This window comes from Podarcis bocagei, assembly GCF_964188305.1.
Source record: "Podarcis bocagei genome assembly, chromosome: W".
In the NCBI taxonomy this organism is placed as follows: domain Eukaryota; kingdom Metazoa; phylum Chordata; class Lepidosauria; order Squamata; family Lacertidae; genus Podarcis; species Podarcis bocagei.
In genome coordinates this window covers 96,291,498-96,315,938 of record NC_138131.1, presented here as the reverse complement: position 1 = coordinate 96,315,938, position 24,441 = coordinate 96,291,498, and the positions used below count along the sequence as shown (strand labels likewise).

General features: G+C 45.6%; 1 pseudogene across 1 annotated transcript in view; it reads left to right on the top strand.

The window, feature by feature from the left end:
* Positions 1 to 3,861: 3,861 nt before the first annotated feature.
* Positions 3,862 to 24,441, top strand: part of LOC308578232 (protein CIMAP1C-like) — a 44,704-nt pseudogene continuing 24,124 nt past the window's right edge. Inside the window, exons 1-2 of the transcript in view lie at positions 3,862 to 3,876; positions 22,810 to 22,870. The product of the transcript in view is annotated as a protein CIMAP1C-like (transcript). The remainder of the gene's footprint in view (positions 3,877 to 22,809; positions 22,871 to 24,441) is intronic.

Genomic DNA, 24,441 nt, shown 5'->3' with positions numbered 1-24,441 from the left:
AGGCTATGGTTTCACGCTTCACTCCAAAGGCTGCAGAGGTCCAGAAGACGTCTAGATCTTTCTTCGTTGTTGATTCAGCGGCAACCCACCACATGTGCAACGATAAGAGACTGTTTGTGTCTTTTACACCGCAGGAAGGTGCGATTCACCAGGCGGATGACCACACTATTCCAAGTAAAGGCTACGGAACTGTTGTTCTTCACAGTTTGGACTTATCGATACAGAATGTACTTTATGTGCCAGACGCCAATCATAATCTGCTCAGCGTTGGACAGCTGAATGAACGGAACATTGACGTGTCCTTCAAGAACAAGAAGTGCATCATCACAAAGAAAAATGATTATGTATTGCATGCTGAATATGTTGATCGTTTGTTTGTTTTGTATTATGATGATGTTGAAAAGGATGACACTTGTTGCATTGCAGGTTCTAACAAAAGTTTGCATGCAGAATGTATTCATGATTTTCATAGAAAATTTGGTCATTTGCATTTTGAGGCAGTATCTAAAATGCCTACCTTGGTTGAAGATATGACTATTAAACCCTGCAGGTACCACATGAAGTGCAAAGCATGCGCAGCAAACAAGGTGAAAATGGCTGCGAAAGGTAAGGTGTCTAGTAGGCAAGCTACAGAACCATACCAGATTGTTCATGCTGATTTGGTTGGACCACTAGCGCCCTCTTTGGGTGGAAATAGGTACTTCATGGTTCTCATTGATGCATTTTCTAGATATATTTTTGTGTACAATCTCAAACAGAAATCAGAGGCTTTTCCTAGGTTCAAGGAATTCTGTGCTTGGTTGGAAAATGTGCATGGTAAGAAGATAAAGACTCTTTTCAGTGATCGCGGGGGAGAATTCACTTCTCAGCAGTTTGAAGCTTTTCTGACTGAGAAAGGAATTCAACACGATTTGTCTAGTCCTCGCTCGCCATGGCAGAATGGACTTGCGGAACGGGCAAATCAGACATTGCTTCAAGGGTTAAAAACCTTGCTGCATGATGCCAATCTTCCAGAGAATTATTGGGCCGAAGCTCTCTCGTGTTTTGTTTACAGTTACAATCGCAGGTTATCTTCAGCGATTGGTTGTACCCCCTATGAGAAGATGTTTGGCAAGAAGCCATACATCAAACACATGAAGATTTTTGGTTCGGACATGTGGGTTCGCTCACCACAAAACTCCAAGTTAGACAAGCGTGGATTGCATGGTATCTTTCTAGGTTATCAGAAAGGGTCTTACAGAATAATGATGACTGACTCTAAGACAATAAAGCTCACGAGAAGTGTTGAGTACAATGCAAAGTGGGGGGAGAATGTGGGAATTTTCCAATGTTATCCTGATGACGGTGATAAGACTGAGGATAGTCAAAAGCAACCACAACAACCCACTGATGAAGATTCTGAGTCTGAATCTGAAACTGAATCGGGTGATTCAGAGGATTTCAAGAGTGCGAAAGCCTCTATGCGACCCTCTGAAAGCTCTGATCAAGAATTGGAGGAACCATTGTTCACAATAGGTCGTTTTTCTCCTAAGAAGGAAGAGGAGAATGTTGAAGACTTAAGGCTAATTCATAGGTCACAGAGAGCCACAAAAGGCAAACCTCCAAAGAGATTTGCTGATGAGTTTGCTACAATAGCAGTAACAGCTGTTAAAAGCTCCAAGAAGGTATTTGAACCTTCAAGTTTCCAAGAAATCCAGGGTTTGGATTCAAAGGAAGCTGAGCCATGGTTAAATGCCATGAAGGCTGAGCTTGATTCCTTAGAAAGGAACAAAACATGGGAACTAGTTCCAGTAGTTCCAGGAATGAAACTGCTTGGAAGCAAATGGGTCTTCAAAGCGAAGACAGATCAAAATGGCAAGATAGTCAGACACAAAGCCAGATTGGTAGCCAGAGGTTTTGCACAGGTACCAGGTGAGGACTATCACGAGACCTACTCACCCACTGTGAGGTATGAGAGCATTAGGCTTATGCTCAAGCTAGCTGCAGAGGAAAATTTACACATTAGTCACCATGATATTAATACAGCTTTTCTGTACGGATCTCTGAATGAATCACTTTATATGCTTCCACCTGATGGCGTACAGGTAAAACAGGGATTTGTTTGTGCTCTGAAGAAATCCCTTTATGGTCTCAAACAAAGTGCACGGTGTTGGCACACAAAACTCACTGAAGTATTGTTTTCTCTAGGTTTTCAGCAAGGGAAAGCTGATCCATGTGTATTTGTCAAAGAGGAGGGGCAAAAGAAACTGTACTGTTTGTTTTATGTTGATGATTTATTATTCTTTTGGAAAGATGTCGCAATGTACAATAACGCCCTAGCTCAACTAAAAGAGCACTTTGACATGAAAGATCTTGGTGACGTAAACAACTACCTATCTCTGGAAATAGAGAGAGATCAAGATGGTAACATTCTAGTACACCAGTCACGAAAAATTGCTGATGTGTTAAGCAAACTAAACCTGATGGATGCTAACCCTGTAGACACACCGATGACAACAGGTTATCAGGTAGATGACACTGAAGAAGCGTTTTCTGACACTACACTGTACAGAAGTGTTCTAGGCAAGCTAAACTTCATTGCCAGATGTTCAAGACCTGACATTGCTGTTAGCTGTAATTTGCTAAGCAGACAAGTCAACAATCCTAGTGTCAAGGATTGGAAAGCTCTGAAACGCATAGCGCGGTATTTGAAAGGCACTATGCATTACAGACTGAGACTTAACAATCAGAAGTCTGGTGGTCTTGAGATATTTGCAGATGCAAGTTTTGGAAGTGACACTGCAGACAGGAAAAGTACGTCTGGAGTTTGCTACATGTACAATCAGGGTCTGTTTGATTGGTCTTGCAAGAAGCAAACAACAGTTAGCTTAAGTACTTGTGAAGCTGAACTGAATGCACTGTCTTATTCACTTAAGGATTGTGAATGGTTGTTACAATTGTGCAAAGACATGAGAATTCCTGTCAAATGTCCAATCCAGGTTTACCAGGACAACAAAGCATGTTTGGCTTTGCTGAATTCGGAAGGTTGTAAGCAAAGCACGAAGCACTTGCAATTGAAGGTGCAACATGCTAGGGAATGTATTCAGAAGGGACTCGTAACGGTGTCCTATATGCCAGGTAATGAAATTCCTGCTGATGTATTGTCCAAGATTATATCAAAGGATCAACACTGTACCTATGTACAGAAGTTGGGTTTGTACTGATATTGTACGAACACGCTGCCCAGTGATGTTCACAGAAAGGGGGAGGATGTTGGTTTCTGCTTTGCTTCACTGTGCAGCGAAAGGGCTTGTCACGAGACAGGTGTTTACATTCCACAGTCTGTACTGTTGGAGTTTCTCACGGGAAAGGGAAGCTGGATGTGACGTACACTGGTTTCCTGTTTTTCACTGTGTGATTCTCTCCGAGCTGTCGAGAGGATGCTTTTCTGCTCCGGCAGAGGCAAGATGTCTTTCTGTAATATACCAGCTTTGAACTGTAAATAAAGCAATATAGAGTATGCAGCACGTACTTCTCATCCTTCCGCTGGGCACGAGACTCTGCTTAAAATCAACAGCGGGGCCCGCGGCCCCCCCCGGCGATCACGGGGGCGGCGGGAAGGCCCCCGCCGCCCGGGGGAGGCTCCAGGGCTGGGGGACACGGAGGAGCCCCCCCGAGGCCTAGTAAGGCCTCACGAAACGCCGCGGGCCTCCCTGCGGCCTAGAAAAGGCCATCTGGGGGCCACCAAGGCCCTGGGAGGTGACCGGGGACCCCCCTCCACCACCCGCCGCACCCCAGGGCCGCCAGGCCTGGCGGGGGAAGGGAAGGGGCTGCGCGTGGCGTTGCCTCCCCCCCCCCCGCGGCCCACACGCCCCCGCAGGCATGGGGGGGCAGCTAGTGGGGCCCCCGTGCCACCACCCAACACCCCAGGGCATCAGGGCCCACCTAAGGAAAAGGATCCCCTTTTGAAGGGGTATCCTGAAGTCCATTACCCCCGTTATCCCTTGGGATCCCTCCTTTTGGAGCGAGGAAGTCCAGCGACGTCCTTCCTGGAGAAGCTCTGGAGCCAAGTGTGGATTCCTAGGTAAGATCCTCCCTCTATTGTGTGGGCAGGTAATCCCTCCCCTACCTGGCCTGGTCTCCTTGGCAACGCTTCCCCCAGGTGGGATTGGACAACTGACTGAGGTAGGTGGAGACCTCCAGGTATCCCACCTGAGGGAAGGCAAAGCCAAGCCTATGCTGTTGGAGCCGCTCCAGATCTAGGGGCTGCACGCGTCCACGCAAAGGGCGCCCCCCATTTTAAGCGGGGAGCGGTCATTATTAATCTAGCGAATTGTTCGGAATAGATAGATTTAATTCCATTCAGATATTCTGAGCGAGTATCGAGGCAGCTTCTTATGTATTTTGTAACTTGATGCAAGAACCTTCCCTCTCAGTCTCAGTCACCTCACTGCTATGTTAGGAAAGTGATACTGGCCTACCTTGGAAGACTGTTGTAAGAAAAAAGTAGGTTTTTTAATTGTACCCATGGTTTTTCAGAACCTATGGCTTGTCTAACTGATGCACTTACCTGAACTCACCTTTTACATGCCTTCTGAGGACATCAATTTTTCTTTTTCTTCCATGCTGCCCCCAGCAAAGGAAATTTTTGTGTTTCATTTGTGTTCCTTTGCATACTTCTGTATCTGTATTTTATTTTGTTGTACTTAGCTTTGGGGAAAAACCCTTAATAGACAAATATACAATGTTTAAATTGTTATATTGAACCAAAAACAGAGGTGCCACACTACTGGCAATTGCAAGTTTGAGAACACTGCTGGAAATTAGCATGTTGAATCCTAAGATCATCTGTCCAGTGGTTGTTGCTTCTGCTCGGATGAATTGGATAAAATGATTCTAGGGTAATTAAATGTTGACCTACATATCCATTTTTCATTTTCATATACAGTGGTACCTCGGGTTAAGAACTTAATTCATTCCGGAGGTCCATTCTTAACCGGAAACTGTTCTTAACCTGAGGCACCACTTTAGCTAAAGGGGCCTCCCACTGCCGCCGTGCAATTTCTGTTCTCATCCTGAAGCAAAGTTCTTAACCCGAGGTACTACTTCCGGGTTAACAGAGTCTGTAACCTGAAGCGTATGTAACCCGAGGTACCACTGTATAGTTATTGTGTTCTATATAATTTTAAGTATAATTCCCCATACAAGTGAATAGTAAAAGAACTCATACAAGTAATGCTGACACAACCCCTCACACACACTACCATATTTTTTGCTCTATAAGACGCACCAGACCATAAAACGCACCTAGTTTTTGGAGGAGGAAACAAGAAAAAAAATATTCTGAATCCCAGAAGCCAGGACAGCAAGCGAGATCGCAGTGATCCCGCTTGCTGTCCTGGCTTCTGGGATAGCCACACGCAGCCCCCGGCAGCAGGATGAAGGCTTCTGTTGCCCGGGAGAACTTGCGCATGGCTAAGGCTCCCCCAAGACCTGTGCTCCCTTTAAAGAGCCTGTGAAGCGCTCTTTCTCTGGGGAAAAGCCAAGAGCCGCACACAAGCTCCACACGGCTAATAAAAGGGAGCACTGAGCAGAGCCTCCCGCCTGCATTCGCTCCATAAGACGCACACACATTTCCCCTTACTTTTTAGGAAGGGAAAAGTGTGTCTTATAGAGCGAAAAATGTGGTAAGTAGAATAAGAGAAGCATAACCACCCGACCCCACCCCTCTCCCTCTTTTGTCTTTTTCTTCTTCTTCTTCTTCCTAATTGTTTAAACCAGTTCATAAACCAAGAACTTATACACTGATCACTAATAATGAAACATATGTTGCAGATATTTTTCCACAATTATTATGCTATTTTTGTGACATACTAATGACATGAGAAAACTTGTATAATGTTATTCTTGTTTATATAAGCCAATAAACACACACACACACACACACACACAATTTTAGTTCTCATTTCCCCTAATTTCTTTCCAAGCAATTTTCCCCAAAATAACACATTTCTGCTTGTTATTGCCACAAATATATGTATTTTTGATGCACACTTTTCCCTAACGTATGTGTCACGGGAAATGGGGTTGCTTGTGTGTAAATCTCCAGCCGTTCCAAACTGCTTAGGTGTGGTTGTGTCTTTTTCTGACTGAGCAGCCCTTTGCGCTGCTGCTCAGTCGCTAGCAGAATCCATGAGTGAGTGTCTCCTAAATTTCCTCCAGCATAAGAATTCCTTAACGGACAACCTTCGCCTCGCCTCTCTGCGCGGAAGCCTTCTGCGCAGAGTGGGCGTGCCGAGTGGTGGTCCTCCACCCTCCTCACTGACTTCACTGGAAGAGTCTCGGAGCCTCGCCTCCGAGCTGCTCTCTGCCTCTCCCTTCTTCCTGGTGTCACCTGAACTTCCTTCCCCAGATGACGTTCTCTCTCTTCCCTTACTCTTCCCCTCTCCTGCAGAGTCCGGGAGCCTCGCCTCTCCCCTCTGCTCCGATGTCAGTTCCCTGACATCCACCTCCCTCCCAGGGCCCTCCAACCCCCCCGTCCTTTCCTCGGACGGTGATGCAGGAAACCCCCGGAAGGAACTCTCCCCTCCATCTGATGATTCAAACACCCCTCTCCATTTGCTGCTGTCTCTTCTCTCTCCCCTATCTCCCCAGTCGGATTCTTCTTCGGACAATTCCCCTTCCTCCTCTTCGGAGGCGGGAAAACCCTCAAACTCTTCCTCTTCATCGGTGGTGCCAAATTGCTCCCCCCAGAACCTCTCTGGTGGTTTGGGCTTTCCCGGATACCTGCTATGAAACTCCTCCTGCAGATACTCATCCCTAATCTCTTCTGCTGGGACCCATGCATTTTCCGCTTCTGGCTCCCCCTCCCACGCCACCAAATATTCCACTCGTCCCCCTCTCCACCTGGAATCAAGAATTTCAGCTGCATGGCCACTGAATTCCCTTTCCTCCATCTGTGGATGCAAGGGTGTTTCACTTTGCTGACCCAGAAATTCCCTCCCCTCCCTGAACGGTGAGAGTAAGGACCTGTGGAACATGGGGTGCAGTTTCATGTGAGATGGCAATTTGAGCCTAAAGGCCACTGGATTAACTTGCTGGGCTACTTCGAACGGTCCCAGTTTCTTTGGCCTTAGCTTCTTGCACCCTCCTTTGAACGGCAACCCTTTGGTAGACAACCACACCTGGTCCCCCACTCTTATGGTTTCTCCCTCTCTGCGGTGCTTGTCTGCCTGCCTCTTGTACTCTTCCTTGGCCCTTTCCAGGTTTAACTTAAGCTGTTGGTGTAAAGCCTCCATTTCTTCCAAAATTTTTCAGCTGCGGGAACACTCCAACTTCCCTCCCCTTCCCCGGGGAAAGCCCTGGGGTGACACCCGTAATTCGCCATAAACGGACTCATCCCTGTGGACACATGTTCTGCATTATTGTATGCAAACTCAGCCAGCGCTAATTTGTCCACCCAATCCTTCTCCCTCTCGCAGACGTAGCAGCGTAGATATTGTTGAAGTATGCTGTTAGCTCTCTCTGCTTGTCCATTGGTTTCTGGATGTCTGGCCGTTGAGAACCCAACCTCGACGTCCAGCAGACTCATGAGCTTCCTCCAGAATCTGGACGTGAATTGCCGGCCTCTGTCGGATAAAATCCTCAAGGGGGCGCCATGCAACCTGAAAACATGCTCTACAAACAGCTTTGCTGTTTCTTCTGCAGTCACCGCATGCGAGCACGCAATAAAATGGCACATTTTGGTCATCAAGTCAACTACCACCATTACTGCCGTTTTCCCCCTGGCTTTGGGTAAGTCCGTCATAAAGTCAATTGATACCACCTCCCATGGCCTCTCTGGTGTGGGTAAGGGCTCCAGTAACCCTGCAGGTGCTGTCCTCTCCCCCTTCGCTCTCTGGCAGCACTGGCACCCACGTACATACTCCTTCACATCTTCCCTCACCCGTGGCCACCAAAACTGCCTGGTGACCAGTAGCATTGTCTTATGTTGTCCAAAATGTCCTGCCGTGGGGTTGTCATGCAGTTGTTTGAGTATTCTGCTCCTCAAATCCCCCTCAGGTATGTACAATGCACCCTTATAGTACAGTGCCCCGTCCTTTACTTCGAACCCCCCCCCCTGAGTTTCCCCAGTGATACCAATTTCTCGGATTTTGGTTTGTGCATATTGATCATCCCTCGTCAACCCGGCCAGCTCTTGCCTCCCGACGAACACTCCCCCACACACCCATCTGCCCTCGGGAATGACATGACGTGCTTCTGGCCCTCCCTCCCCTTCTGCGTATTCGGGCTTGCGGGAGAGGGCGTCTGCTCTGACATTTTCCTTCCCAGGCACGTACCTAATCTCAAAATCAAACTTGGAAAACTCCTGTGCCCACCGCACCTGTCGTTGGTTCAGCACTCTCGCCGTTCTCCAATATTCCACGTTCTTGTGGTCAGTACACACCTGGACTTTGTGCTGTGCGCCTATGAGAAAATGTCTCCATCGTCGAAAGGCCTCGTGAATTGCCAGCAGTTCCCGATCGTACACTGTATAGTTTTGCTCTGACTTGTTCAGCTTCCTGGAAAAGAAGGCACACGGCTTCCACTGTTCCCCATTTTCCTGCTGGAGCAATATGCCCCCCACAGCTCTGTCTGGCGCGTCCGTCTCTAGCCTCATCGGCTTCCGCAGATCCACATGTAGGAGCTGCTCTTCCGACGCGAAAGCCCTCTTAAGCTTTTCAAAGGAACGCTGGGCCTCTTCTGTCCATTCGAACTTCTTCTTACTGCTGAGACAATCCGTTATGGGTGCCGTTAGATGGGCGAAGTTCTTGATGAACTTCCTGTAGAAATTTGCAAACCCCAAGAACCTCTGCACGTCCTTCCTGTTCTTGGGAGGCTTCCATTCTAGCACAGCCTGCACCTTCCCCGGGTCCATGGCCAAGCCCTTGTCTGACAACCGATAGCCAAGGAACTCCACCTCTCGAGCATGGAATTGGCACTTCTCCAATTTGACCCACAGCTGGTGCTCCTGCAGTCTCTTCAGCACTTCCCTGACGTCTTTTACATGCTGCTCCTCGTTCTCTGAGTAGATTAGGACGTCGTCCAGGAAGGCTACACAATTCTTGTACAGCAGGGACCCCAGCACGTGGTGCATGAAAGCTTGAAAGGTGCTCGATCCCGATTGTAATCCGAAGGGCATAACTAAGTACTCAAAGGCTCCCAGAGGGGTGAACATGGTGGTTTTCCATTCATCCCCCTCCCTCATCCTTATCAAGTTGTACGCCCCCCGAAGGTCCAGCTTGGTAAAAATCTTCCCCTTCCTTACCCTGGCCAAAATGTCATCAATTCTGGGCATTGGGAAGGTCACTGGTTCCGACACCCTGTTCAATCCACGGTAGTCCACTACGAGCCTGGGCTCATGGGAGTCTCGCTTGTCCACAAAGAACACTGGACTACCCCCCACCGCCCTCGATTCCCTTATGAACCCTCGCTTCAGGTTCTTGTCAATAAACTTCCGCAATTCCTGCATCTCCCTATCTGACATGGCGTACAGCTTGCCCACTGGCAGCTGAGCGTCTGGGAGCAAGTTGATCTGGCAGTCAAAGGGCCTGTGGGGGGGTAGCCGATCCGCCTCCTTCTCGCTGAAGACTTCTTCCAAGTCCGCATACTGAGGTGGTATCTTCCCTTTTTCCCCTACTGCCATCCCTGCCACCCTGGCTACTGCCATCCTCAGGCCTTCCCCTCCGTGGCAATGCTCTACGCAGTGAGCTGACCCAAAGGTGACTGTCCGCTGGTGCCACCCTACTACTGGGTCGTGCAGTGCCAGCCAACTCATTCCCAGTATGATAGGTGGTCCTGCTAAGGTGGCTACGTGAAAGACAATTGTCTCAGTGTGTCTGGAAACTGTCATTTTCATGGGCGGGGTCTGGTGGGTCACTTCCCCTCCCAAAAGTTCTCTCCCATCTATCGTGGTTACTTGCAGGGGATGTTCTAGAGGCACCACCTGTAGCTGGTGTTCTAGCGCAAAATCCTTGCTAAAGAAGTTGCAAGAGCTGCCTGAATACAGCAGCACCTTCACTTTGATGGGGTGTCCGTTTGGGAGTTCTAGCACCACCTCTATTGCGATGGCTGCTCGGGGGGGGGGTCTGGTTTGGGCACTACTACTGGTTGCTCGCCTGGCTGCTGTGCCCTCCTTCCTGCAGCCAAGCACGGCCGTTTCCCGGAGCCTCTTTCTTTTCCTCCTCACTCCCCACTGCCCCCACCATTCCTTGCCACGCCTTCTTCTGAGGGCATACTCTGGCAAAATGTCCCGGCTGCTGGCATAGGAAACACCTCTTACTGGTTTTCCCCTCCTTCTTACGCACCTCGCTGGAGTTTGAAAACCCGCACGCGCGCGCTCCTCCAATCTCCATTGGCTCCTCGGGTGGCACAGTAGACACTGGCACGTCTGGAGTGCGGTTGTCATGCCAACGCTCTGCTCTCCCTTCCCGCCTTTCCAGCGCGCGCGTCTCTTGCCTGACTCCTACAGCGAGCGCCAACTTGGTCAGCTGGTCCATCGATTCCGGGCGGGGTGAGCGGGAAAGTTCGTCTCTCACCCAAGGGGATAAGCCCTCCTCAAATAACATTTGTACTGGTTGAGAACTCAGATCCCACCCAAGTTTATGGATCAGCATAGCAAATCTCGACCAGTACTCTCTCACTGACTGGTTTCCTTGTTTGCACTCCATCAGTTCTTTACGAGTCACACTCTCTTCAACATCGCTCGCGAACATGTGATCCATCGCGCTAAAAAACTTTCTCAGGTCCTTCAAAGCCGCGTTCTCTGCCGCCATTAAGGGTCGGACCCAATCTCTGGCCCTCCCCTGCAGGTGCCCCACCACGAAAGCGACTCTTCCCCCATCGTCGGCAAAGTCATCGTGCTGCAGATCCAGCGCATACTGCACTTCAGTCTTAAAAGCGTTATAATCTCTGGGGTTGCCCCCAAAAGTCCGCACAAGTCCCCGTACCTTTCTTGCGATGGGGGTAATCTTCCCCTGGGCGTCATGTGTCCTCCTTTCATCCAGCCGCGCCGCTAGTAGAGCCAGTTGCTGCTCCAAGTCTTGGTTTCTCTCCTCCAGACTCTGTCCGCCTTTGGCCCCCTCTCCTGCGCCGGCTCCTCCGGTTTGACTCATGACTGTACCCCGGTCCTCTTGCACACAAGCAACGTAAAGGACTCACGGATTGCTGTCACGGGAAATGGGGTTGCTTGTGTGTAAATCTCCAGCCGTTCCAAACCGCTTAGGTGTGGTTGTGTCTTTCCCTGACTGAGCAGCCCTTTGCGCTGCTGCTTAGTCGCTAGCAGAATCCGTGAGTGGGTGTCTCCTAAATTTCCTCCAGCATAAGAATTACTTTGATCTGAAGCCTTTGAAGAGGAATTTAAAAGTTTCAATTTCGTGCATGACCTGAACTGTCGCTATAGGTACTAAGGGATTTAAACTTTTTTTTTCTGCTTTGCTTTGAACTTAGTTTTTCCTCTCCCTGTGGATTTACAAAATTATTTAAAGAAACCCAGGTACTTGACTGCCAAACTATTAGAGCTGTCAGTTTGCGGACTTGATTTTTGCTACTCTGAACTGTTACTTTTGAGTGTTACTGGACTAGCTACTTTGAAACACTATTATCTGGCACTTTTCCTGAAACTTTGTTTAAATAAGGACTCACTCTGCTGGCTATAAAGAAGAGCGGAAGGTCTTTCTTGAAATTTATGAGTGGTTGGATACTGTTGGATTTTGGCAAAACTTTTTTAAGCTTTTACGCTTTGGAACAACTATTGGAAAAAATTCCTTTGTTCTCCTCAAGATTTGTTTGAACTCCCCCTGGTGGATTTTGGATTTACAACTGGTTGGGACTTGTTTTTTCTCTTTTTTCTTCCTTTAACTTGTTGTTTACTCTCTGAGCTTGTGGATTCCCATGGGAGCATACTAAATTTGACCTTGGCACGTAGACAGGAGTGGAATGAGTGGCACTGGGAAAACAAGATCGGCCAAAGCTAAAGCTAAACAATTAACTCAATCAACATTAACTTCCCAGTTGCGCAGATCATCTGTTCCTACTGTTTTGGGAACACAAGAATTAGAAACTGAGCTGACTTTATCAGAAGGCATGGCAGCTGGAGGAAACGAATCAGTACTAGACAAAATCTTGGAGAAGTTGGAAACATTGGACAAAAAAGTGGATGTACAATCGGCAAAGATTGACCAAAATACTGCCAGCCTAAATAAATTAACTGAACAAGTGACCTTACATGCACAATCAATTGGGAAGCTTTTTGAAGCTACTACAGAGAATCGTAAAGCTACCACAGAGAATCGTAAATTGGCTGAGGAAGTTAACCAGAAAGTGGAAGCAGTGAAGGAGGAGGTTAAACCACTGACTAAACAGATTGGTGAACATCAGGCCTACCTGTCTATGATTGAATTACGCAGTCGGGAAAATAATCTGAGGCTGAGATCAATTTTAGAACTGGAACAAGGGAATTTAACGGAATATTTGACAAAAGAACTTTCCAAGTTTTGGAACTTGGAGGAAGACAAGGACTTTAAAATCGTTAGTGCCTTCAGACTTGGAAGAGTAGCAAGGAAGGACAGACCCAGAGACTGTTTGATTACTTTGAGATCTAAGGAAGAGAAGGATAAAATACTAAGCTTACATTATGAAAAATCACTTGTAATCCAGGGAAGGAGAGCGGAAATTTACAAAGATATCCCTAAACAACTTTTGGATCTAAGAACCACCTATACAGAACTAACCAAACTGTTGAGAAGTAACTCAATCCTTTTCAGGTGGGAATTTCCTCAAGGATTATCTTTCACATTCAGAGGGAAGAAGGTGAAAATTAAAACACCCGAGGATAAAGATAAGTTCCTGCATGATTACGGAGAAGACCTTCAGAAAGTGATTACAGGGCCTGAGGCTTGGTCACCGCCACCGCCTGCACCTACACCTTTGGGATCTGAGGAACAGAAGAAAGAAACACCACCCTCTACAGAATAACAGACTCGCCCAGGATGTCTCTGCAACTTCTTAGCTGGAACATTAATGGTGGAAATTCCCCGGAAAAAAGGAGAAGGATATTCCATATATTAAAGAAAGAACAATTGGACATTATTTGCCTACAGGAAACACATGTGACTAGGCTCCACAGAAAAGTGTTAATTAACAAAAGATTAGGCCAAGAATTTATTTCATCAGACCGAGTCAAAAAGAGAGGAGTGGTGATTTATGCAAAGGAGAGCCTATCACCAAAATTCCTTTTTAAAGATGAACAAGGAAGAATTTTGGCAATCGAAATTCAAACCCAGGGTGAAAAGTTCTTGATACTGGGAATCTATGCACCGAACGAAGGGAAATCAGAATTTTATAAGAAGCTGCATGAGACAATGCTGGACTATCTGGACTATAATAACATCATTATGATGGGAGATATGAATGGGGTGGTGTCTACAAATATGGATAAGTCACATGGCCAAAGCTTGACAAAAGATGGCAGACTACCTAAAACTTTTTTTGAACTGACTGACAATATGGACTTGATTGATATCTGGAGGACAAAAAAACCCCTAGGAAGAGAGGGAACATTCTTTTCTGAAGCCCAACTGACATGGACAAGAATCGACCAAATCTGGATAACTAGAGGTCTGGCACCCAAGATCAGAAAAGTGGAAATCTGCCCAAAGACTTGCTCCGACCATAACGCAGTAAAGATGGATATGAGACTAACTACAACCGGCTCCTTTAGATGGAAGATGAATGACACCCTGCTCAGAGACCAGGAGATTATCAAAAAGGCCCAAAAAGCTTTGAAGGACTATTTTGAAATAAATTTGAACACCATGGTGGAAAAAAGAGTAATCTGGGACCCAAGTAAAGCTGTAATGAGGGGGTTTCTGATACAACAGAACACCATAAAGAAAAGAGCACAGAACGAGAAAAAGGAAAAGATTTTGGAGAAAATTAGGGAATGCGAGAAAAAGTTAAGATCGAAACCGAAGTCAAAGGAGATTCTGAGAGAAACTAAACTCTACCAAGTACAATACTCTAAATTGATAAATCAGGAAGTGGAGTGGAAAATCAAGTTAATGAAACAAAGATCATTTGAATCGGCAAATAAATGTGGAAAGCTGTTAGCATGGCAGCTGAAAAAGAGACAAAAACTAAATACGGTTACCAACTTAGAGATTGAAGGGAAAAACATTCAGAATCCTGTGGAGATTAGAAAGTGCTTCCAGAGATACTTTAAGCAACTTTACACTCAAGCTTTTTGTTCAGAATATATCGCACCCATACCATTCTCAAATCCTTGGCCTACCCCCATCCCATGAAGATTCTTTTTCATAAAACTCCAAGAGATATTGTCAAAGGCTTTCTCCGCGTCCACAAAAATCAGAACTGCTTTAGTGTTTATATTCACCTCTAGTAGTTCCAAAATGTCTATTATGTTCCTCACATTGTCTGATAAATGCCTTTTAGGGAGAAAGCCTGCTTGGTCCTTATGAATCTTCTCCATCAACACTCTTTTCAATCTTTTTGCCAAAATGTCTGCAAAAATTTTGTAATCCACATTAAGTAATGATATTGGGCGGTAGTTCTTAAGTTGAGTCTTTTCAGTCTCTGTCTTTGGTATGAGTGTAATATACGCTTCTTTCCACGATTCTGGCGCCCTTTTCCCCTCTAAAATCTCATTACAGACTTCCTTTAGCGGTTGCACCAACCACTCCTTCAAAGCTTTGTAGTATCTGGAAGTCAGTCCATCTGGTCCTGGAGATTTGCCCAATTGCATGTTCTGAATGGCACCCTCTATCTCTTGTTCTGTTATTCTCTGATTTAGATCCACCTTACTTTGATGAGAGATTTTTTGTAATCCATATTTTTTAAGGAATTCATCTATGTCCTCTTCATTCTGTGATCCTTGTGAATATAACTTTTTAAAATAACTCAGGAAACAATTTCTAATCTCGTTGGGTTTGGATATATTCTTTCCATCCACTTCTAGATTTGTAACTGTATTTAGTTTCTGTCTTTTCTTCAATTGCCAGGCGAGAAGTTTACCACATTTATCTGCCGATTCAAATGTCTTTTGTCTCATTTGCTTTATCTTCCACTCAATCTCTTGATTCATCAATTCCATATATTGTGTTTGATATAGCTTGATCTCTCTCAAAATCTCCTGGGACTTTGGTTTTGATCTTAATCTTTTCTCTCCTTCTTTTATCTTTTCCAAAATCTTTTCCTTCTTCTCATTTTGCTTTCTCTTTTTTATTGAATTTTGTTGAATCAAAAATCCTCGCATCACAGCTTTGCTTGCGTCCCAGATCACTCTTTTTTCTACATCGGCCTTTAAATTTATTTCAAAATAGTCCTTTAAGGTTTTTTGGGCCTTTCTGTGGATCTCCTCGTCTCGAAACAGGGTGTCATTCATCCTCCATCTGAATTGACCAGTTGTTGTAAGTTTCATCTCCATCTTCACGGCGTTATGGTCGGAGCAAGTCTTTGGGCAGATTTCTATTTTTTTAATCTTTGGAGCCATCCCACTAGTAATCCAAATTTGGTCGATTCTGGTCCAGGTCATCATTGCTTGAGAGAAAAAAGTTCCCTCTCTCTCGAGAGGGTTCCTTGTTCTCCAAATATCTATTAAGTCCATATTTTCAGTCATTTCAAAGAAGGTCTTCGGAAGTCTCCCTTCCTTGGAGATTGTCAGTCTTTGTGCCTTGTCCATATTTGTAGAAACCACACCATTCATATCTCCCATAATTACTACGTTATAGTCCAAATAATCCATCAGAGTTTCATGCAACTTCTTGAAGAATTCCGCCTTCCCTTCATTTGGTGCATAGATTCCAACTATTAACAATTTTTCTCCTTGTACTTGTATTTCCACTGCCAGGTATCTTCCTTGTTCATCTTTAAACATCATTTTTGGGGCCAATTTCTCTTTTGCATAAATCACTACTCCTCTTTTCTTAACTTTGTCCGATGAGATGAATTCTTGTCCTAATCTTTTATTTATAAGTAGTTTTCTGTGTACCCTGGTCACATGGGTTTCTTGTAAACAGATCAAATCCAATTGTTCTCTTTTCAAAATATGAAAAACTTGGCGTCTTTTCGTGGGCATGTTCAGCCCATTACAATTCCAACTAAGGAATTGCAGGGCCATCTTGTTATTTGTCACTTACTCCTCCTACCGCTCCAAGTTGTTGCTCTTCCTCTGATGGTGGTGGTTTAAGCCCAAATGATAGATTCAGAATGTCCACTACTCTTTTTTGCTCTGAGATTGGGTCTACCGTTCCCTTCTGCAGATCCTCGTGGTTTCTCTCCAAGAATTTCTCTTTGTCTTGAATTGTTTTTATTTTCACCTTCTTTCCCTTGTAGTTAAAGGGCAGTCCTTGTGGAAACTCCCACCTGAAGAGTATGTTGTTCTTTTTCAGCAGGTAGACCAGATCTTTATAGAAGGTTCTCACCTCCAAAATATATTCAGGGATGTCCTTAAAAATCTGTATATGAGAATTTCCAATTTCCAAGGCCTTTTGGTAATTTAGTTTCAGTATTTTGTCTCTTTCTTCCTTGGATCTGAAAGTAATCAGGCAATCCCTCGGAGTCTTTCTGTTTTGTCTCCTGCCCAGTCTAAATGCTGTTATTATCTTAAATTCTTCTTCCTCCAATTCTTCCTGCCAAAAGTCAGAAAACTCTTGTGTAAGGAACTCCACAAGGCTGTCTCCTTCACTTTCAGGAATTAGTCTTAATTTCAAATTTCTCTCCTTTCTCTGTAATTCCATCAAAGACAAGGCCGCATCATGTTCATACACTTTTTTAGAAAACGGTTCTAATTTTTCCTGTGTCTCCTCAGCAATCTTTCTGGCATCCTCTGCGATTTTACGTGTTGCCGAGTTTTCTTCAATCAGTTTATTTATAGATTCTGTGTTGGATATCACACTTTTCGTATTCAAATCCAGCCTTGCTGTTAATTCTGTTAGTTTTTGTGAATTTTCTGTACTCTGCTGTGTCAAAGCTTCCAGGGATTGATTTATCTTGAGTAACGCCTGTGTCATTGACTCCATGGAGACAGCCGTCACTTTTTCCTGCCCAGCTGCACCTGTCGGTGTTAAACTTGATATTGAGCCTCTTTTCTTCTGTTGCTGTTGCTGCTGTTTTGCTTTAGCTCTCGTAGTTATCTCCTCTGCTGGGCCACTCATGTCCCAAGGACGTTCTCACAGGAACAATTTCCAAATGGAAAATCCCACTGTCTTAATCTGTTATTCTGCAACTGTTACTTCTCAGCCCTCTAGAGGGGGCAAAACATAATGTCCAAGTGAAGGAAACAAAGAATATAGAACAAAGAAACCAGGAAACTTCAATATAAATGCTGCAACACTTTTTCTATGTAGTTTCTCTGTCAACACAGTCCAGTCTGGTATATTGTAGCAGCAAAACCCCAAAACTTTGTATCAGTTAAGTCCTCAACTATGTAGCCTTGTAACAAGTTTCTAAAATCTTTTCACTGTCCTGGTATCTTATTTTGACAGTCCGTCTCAGGGGATTGAGGCAGCGGAAAGTTTTTCTCTTTCAAAAATCATGCAGGTTAATGAGGTTACTTTCCCTCCCCTCTGCCCCTGCCTGCTAGAGAGGAGATTTATATCCAAATGCCAGGCTTAAATAGTCCTATTGTTATTTCCCTTCAGATGCAGCTCTTTGTTTTTCGTTGCTTCATCTGTCATGCAGTCGGGGGAAGGCAGACTTCCTTGATTTTAACCTCCCCCGTTTCCGGCCAAATTTCCAATTTAAATTTAAAAGTTCCCGATAGTCATTCAATCCTACTCACGGGGTTTTCAATCCGAATTCAATTTGCAGGAAGGAATCGGCGCTCTCCGTCAATGGCGACGCGGCTTCACTCTGCGGGCTGGGTAGCGACTCTCAGCACCGCGCTCTCCCGATGCCGTTCCGGAGCCTTTAAAAAGGCAGTAAAGGGGGGCGCTTCTGGTGCCCACCGAGTCTCCTTGTTCACAGGCATCCGCGCCTGTGATTTTAGGGGTCCCCCACTTGCCGTAGCGGGTCAGACCCGAACTCGTGGAGCAGTCCTCCTCCGGAGCTCGGAAAGAGGACCGCCATAAACGCTGGCGCCGACCGGAAGTAAAGGCTTTCTGGGAAATGATCTATAATGAGTTAAAAAGGTATTTAAGTATACCTTCCTTAAGAAACCAGAGGCCTTCCTTTTGGGCATTGTCGGCCAAGGGGTGTTAAAGAAAGATAGAACCTTTTTTCTGTATGCAACAACAGCAGCAAGAATACTCATTGCAGAGCACTGGAAGACCCAAGATTTACCCACACTGGAAGAATGGCAGATGCAACTGATAGACTACATGGAACTGGCTGAAATGACTGGCAGAATCCGGGACCTGGGAGAAGAGACGGTGGAAGAGGATTGGAAAAAATTTAAAGACTATTTACAAAAACACTACAAACTGTATGAATGTTAGGAGAATGCACAATTGAAAGTAACACGGCAGCAGAAACTTTGTTGTAAAATATATGAGAATAAGTGAGGTTTAAGGAAATGATGAAATTTGAAGCAATATTATGTTTAAATCAAGCAGTTTAATTTACGATAAAGTTATTTAAAAGTTGGGACATAATATCCGAGATTTACAAAATAAGAATTGAAATAAGGTAATAAATTGCTGTCTATAACTATGTGACTGAGAACGCAGGGAAGGGAGATGCGGGGAAGTCCAAAGATTATGAAAATATGACTTATGAACAACTGTGTTTTATATGTATTCTTCTTTTATTCTTTGTTTATTTCTTAACTTTGCTTTGACTTTTTCTGTCTGTATGGTGATGGTATTTTATATGTTTGGTGGTTTGTTCGTTGTTTAAAAAATTGCAATAAATATTTTATTTTTTTTTAAAAAAGAATTCCTTAACAGACAACCTTCGCCTCGCCTCTCTGCGCGGAAGCCTTCTGCGCAGAGTGGGCGTGCCGAGTGGTGGTCCTCCACCCTCCTCACTGACTTCACTGGAAGAGTCTCGGAGCCTCACGTCCGAGCTGCTCTCTGCCTCTCCCTTCTTCCTGGTGTCACCTGGACTTCCTTCCCCAGATGACGTTCTCTCTCTTCCCTTACTTGTCCCCTCTCCTGCAGAGTCCGGGAGCCTCGCCTCTCCCCTCTGCTCCGATGTCAGTTCCCTGACAGTATGTCCACATTGTTTTTTGTTGGAGAACCATGTGGCAAAATTCCAAGAAGTGCAAATTTCAAAAGAAAGCTGCGTTTCAGTGTGCCTCTTGTTTAAGGAAGGGTGAATTGGGTCAGTTTCATGTTAAGGGAACTGAATTTCCTCTCCATCCCTCTGTTCATATTGAGAAACATTCTCTTTTGCTTTGAGGTTCATTTTTTTATGCTTTCTGGACTTTTTGTTTCATTTTAACTGGGATGTGGTCATTGTTGCCCAGGCAGCCTGTGCAAACACCCCTCTCTGAGCTCCTGGGAATGGGGGAAGGTTAGAATACAAATGCTGCAAATAAAACGAAAAAATGGAACAAAAAAAATCAATGAATACTATATCATATGAAGGCAAAGGAATGGGGAACATGGTCTTAGCATGGGCATAGCGAGGACTTTTGTTAGCGGGGCAGAAATGACATGATTGGTCAGTTAAGTATTTCTATTGTTTTATTTGATAGGGAGCAGCTGCCCTCTGTCCCCCCCCCCCTTAGCTATGCCCATGGGTCTTATGAAACAAAATGTGGTATTTTGGGCTTGTGGCTCTCCCCCCCCCCCCGGCTGGTAACTTGCAAGGAAGGAGGACTTGTATTAGCAGCACACAAAGAGGGAGAGAGAGAGAGAGAGAGAGAGGGGGGGGGAGAGAGGGAGGGAGGGAGGGAGGGAGGGAGGGAGGGGGAGGGAGAGTATTCTGCCAGAACCATGGTAATATGGAAATAAACAAGTCTGGTTCCACACTTGCATCAGCATCGCCTGGGCAACCTGGGAGCGAATTGCGACATGAGGCATTGTTTATGTTCCAAAAAGGAGGGGGTAGAGGAGGAATTGGAAAGCTGAGTAACATCCCCACTCCTTATTGAAATCTACATCCAGATTTCCATTCCATCCAGAGAAGCAGCATCAGCGGTATGGGTGACTGACACAACCAATTGCTACTTTGATTGGTAACTGAAATCCTAAGACCTTTGTTTGCTGTGTATTAGCATGATTAGGGTTAGGGAGCATAGCAATGCAAAGGCCAGTTGCCACCTCTCTTAGAAACTCCAGAGAATTAGAAAGACACAGAAGAAATTGTTTGTATTCTCCAAATGCTGCCCCACAGACCATGCCACTAACAAGGAGATGACAAAAGGCATTGTTTTTGTGCCCTGTATTTAAGTTTTATTCCCCACCCCCTCCAAAGTGCTCAGGGTGAGGGATCAGGCCTGGTCTCATGCTCTGGAGGGGGTGCTCCCTTCATTCTGCTCCTCTGTCCTGAAGGGCTCTGGGATTAGGGTGGACACAGTTGTGGTTCTCCGGGGGGAAGGGTCAGACTTATGCTTGGAATGTCTGGAATCAGTATTTTGGTACCTGGAAAAGGGCAGGCGACAGCTTACTCATGCCAAAAATAAGCAGGATATAAATGTAAGAAAACAACTAGCTAAATAAATACTCCCCCTTCAATGCCATCTAGGTCTTCAGCTGGTGGGTCAGGACTTCCACCAATACTTCCACCATGCAAATATATGGTCAATGATGAAGAAATGGGTCCCCAAATGCATGTTACTGAAAAGGATGGAGATCCCTATCTAGCCTTTCGTCCATCATTGAATCACAGAACTGTAGAGTTGGGAAGGCCCATGAGTGTCATCTAGTCCAACCCCCTGCCATGCAAGAATCTTTTACCCAACATGGTGCTCGAACCCATGACCCTGAGATTAAGAGTCCCATGCTGCACCAACTGAGTTATCCTAGGTTCAACAAGTCTTGTGGCAGCAAATTCCACACATCAATGGTGAGTGTGCTTTGCTGCGAACAAATAAGAACGTAAGAACATAAGAATCTGTTGGATCTGGCCAAAGGGCATCTAGTTCAGCATTCTGTTCTCACAGTGACCAACCAGATGCCTGTGGGAAACCTGCAAGCAGGATCCAAGCACTCTCCTCCCATGTTTCCAGCAGCTGGTATTCAGAAGCAGGACATAGTCATAGAATCATAGAATCATAGAATCATAGAGTTGGAAGAGACCACAAGGGCCATCGAGTCCAACCCCCTGCCAAGCAGGAAACACCATCAGAGCACTCCTGACATATGGTTGTCAAGCCTCTGCTTAAAGACCTCCAAAGAAGGAGACTCCACCACACTCCTTGGCAGCAAATTCCACTGTTGTCCTGACTAGTTGTCATTGATAGCTTTATCCTCCTCTGTGAATTTATCCAGTCCTCTTTAAAAGCCATCCATGTTGGTGGTCAGCACTGCCTCCTGTGGGAGGGAGTTCCATAGTTAAACTAAGCGCTGTTTATTGGGGCTTTGCTTAATGCTATCAACACACATGAAACTATTTCCCCAACTCCTGCCTGCTGGTTCCCCTTGCATGTTTCTTTTGGTGTGTTTTCTACATGGCTATTTTGCTATTAATCATTTCTATTGTTTTCCTTCTGCTGTTTGGGATCGTGGTACTGTTGCTTGAGCTGCTTGCAATTATATTTTATGGTTGCAATTTCATTCCATGTTGTTCATTTTAAATTGTTCTGAGCTGCCTTGGGGACCTTGTTGTTGAAAGGCAGGCTGGGGGGGGGCAGTAAAATCAGGGGTCGATAAGCTTTTTTTTTTAGTGCAAGGGCCATATTTGATAACCATCTGAGGGCCATGTACCAGTGTTGAATGGGGTTAGATACAAAAACTGGGTGGAGCAACAGGAGGGACTCTTTGTGCATTAGGCTATAATCCAGCTCCACATACCCTCCAAGTTTCTATACCTACCCCTGCCCCCATCTTCATTCAGGAAAGCAAGAGGCTTTGCTCTCACATTCCAGCCAGGCAAAAGCACTTGAAGAGGGCACAAAGCAGGGGCAGGGAGGCTTGTGACCTGGAGAGAGTGCTAATGGTCAGAGAGAGAGAGGTCTGGTTGGTGGCATGTGGCTCCTGGGCTGAGCCTCCCATTCCTGGTTTAAATAAACAAAGGCACACAGACCTCTAGATTCACCCTCATTCCCTTAGCCCTTACAGTGCAGGGGCTGCAAAGGGGCTCTTCTCTGTCTGTTGTTGGACTAAAACTCCCATCATCCCATGGTGACTGGGGCTGATGGGAGTTGGAGTCCAACAAGCTCTTGGGATGTTGGCTACCCTGGCCTAGGTACATGCCGTTAAATCACATAAACAAGCAGCAATCTCCATTCTTTTAGCACTTATGGTCCTTATGTGGCCAAAACAGCACCATCTGTGCAAGACGGAGGGCTCAGCAAGCCTGGAGAAAACGGCAAGGTTTGAAGATAGGATAGGATAGGATAGGATAGGATAGGATAGGATAGGATAGGATAGGATCCCTCAGAGGAGAACACTCCCCCCTCCCCAAATAGCCCAATGTGAACTTAGCATACTTAGTGGAAATTGAATACTGTTTGGGGTGGGGTAGAACGGAGTAGCTGGAACCCTGAGCTGCAACACTCCATGGTGCAACATTTTATTGCAGGTTGGACTTGCATTCATTCATTTACTTTCATTCCCCAGAGCACTGGTGACACATACGACTCCCCACTGCAGTGGGCACACTCCAATGCCGACTTCCAGAGCCAAAGGTGCAGCTCAGCCTGTTAGTTGTCTTTCTGGTATCTCTAAGCATCCAGCCAGAGTGCCGGCCATCAAGAAGCAGTATGCGTCCATCAGTGCCAAGTATAAAGGTGAGCTGTGGGAATAGATGGGGCAAGAGAGAGAAGGAGATCAGGAATACAGAGGTACCTATATCTTTGCCAGTCTGGATGTGTTCAACAGCATTGTTGAAAGACCCTCTGGCATCTGGTTAGCCCCTGTGAGAACAGGATGCTGGACTCGGTGGCTGGCTGGCTTGATCCATCAGGGTTCAAAGAAATTTCAAAGAAATTTTATTGCGGCCGTAGGCCCATACAGATAAAAACAAGACATAAATAACAGTTTTTGCACGTGGGAAAAAACAGCCGCTAAAACACCACTATAACAATAAAATACTGTAGTATGGAATGGAAGGAAGGAATGACATGCTGCACCTTAATTAACTTGTAGTGCTCCTTGGCAGCGCTTTTGGGTAAGGACAGCGACCAGGAACCTAGCCACTTTCAGTGTCGTATGGATGTCCTTATCCTGCAAGATTTGGGCAAGGTGGAATTTTGGTGGGGTACCCTCTAGCTTCTGTATGATTAATCCCAACAAATTTGCCCGTGGCACATTGAACAAGGGGCAAGTGAACATAATGTGCTGAAGCGACTCCGGCGTCTCCTTATCACATTCGCACATGGCGGAGGCTTGGCCCTTTGAGAATCTATGTCTCAGGACATTAGAGGGAAAAACGTTAAACCTCGCCTTGGTGAAGGCCAGCCTATGGGCAACAGACGAAAGGGAGGAGAGGTATGATGGAACGCAGTAAGTTAAAGTGATACCAATGTTCTGGGGCGAACAAACACCTCCCCCCAGCGTATAATTTCGCTGTAAATCGATGTCGTCCAGTCTTTGGCGGATCAGTCTTTGAGCAGTGATTTGATCTAGTTTTAGGGAATCTAGGGGAGAGATTCCATAACTCAGGAGTTTGGCATGAATTCTACTAGTCCAAAGGCTGGAGAATTCATCTCGCCATAGGCATTGGACAAGGTAATGGTCTGGTAATCTGTGCCACAATGATAACCAATAATTGAAGACTTGCTTCCACAGGCAAGTTTCTAAGGATGCGATCTTCAATTCTAATCGGATGGCTGCGTTGCTTACGCACAGGGGGAGCATTAGGAGCCGACGTAGGAATTGGTTTTGCAAAGTCTCAAGAGGAGCAAGATCTGTCATCACGGCCCAGAGCGGGGCAGCATAAGCAAGCACGGGAACCACTTTTGCCTTGAACACCTTTAGGGCCGAGGGAACATGCAAAGCTCCATCCGAAAAGAAAAATCGGAGGAGCGCATATGACAGAGTTTTGGCCTTGTTGAGTAGGTGTTGAATTTGTGCTTTCCACCCCAAATTGTGTTGAAAAATAACTCCTAGGTATTGAAATTTTAGGACTTGCTCTATTTTTGCTCCACCAAGCTTCCATTTGTATAATCTCCGACTTCTGGCGAAAATCAGAATCTTAGATTTAGCATGGTTGATGGTTAATTGGTTGAGTTGACAGTACGTGGCAAAGATCTTCAGAGCTCTGGTTAGTCCAACACGTGTATAAGATAGAATTACCGCGTCGTCCGCGTATAAAAGGAGTGGACAGTGGTAATCCGCTAGTCTAGGCGCGTGTGTACTT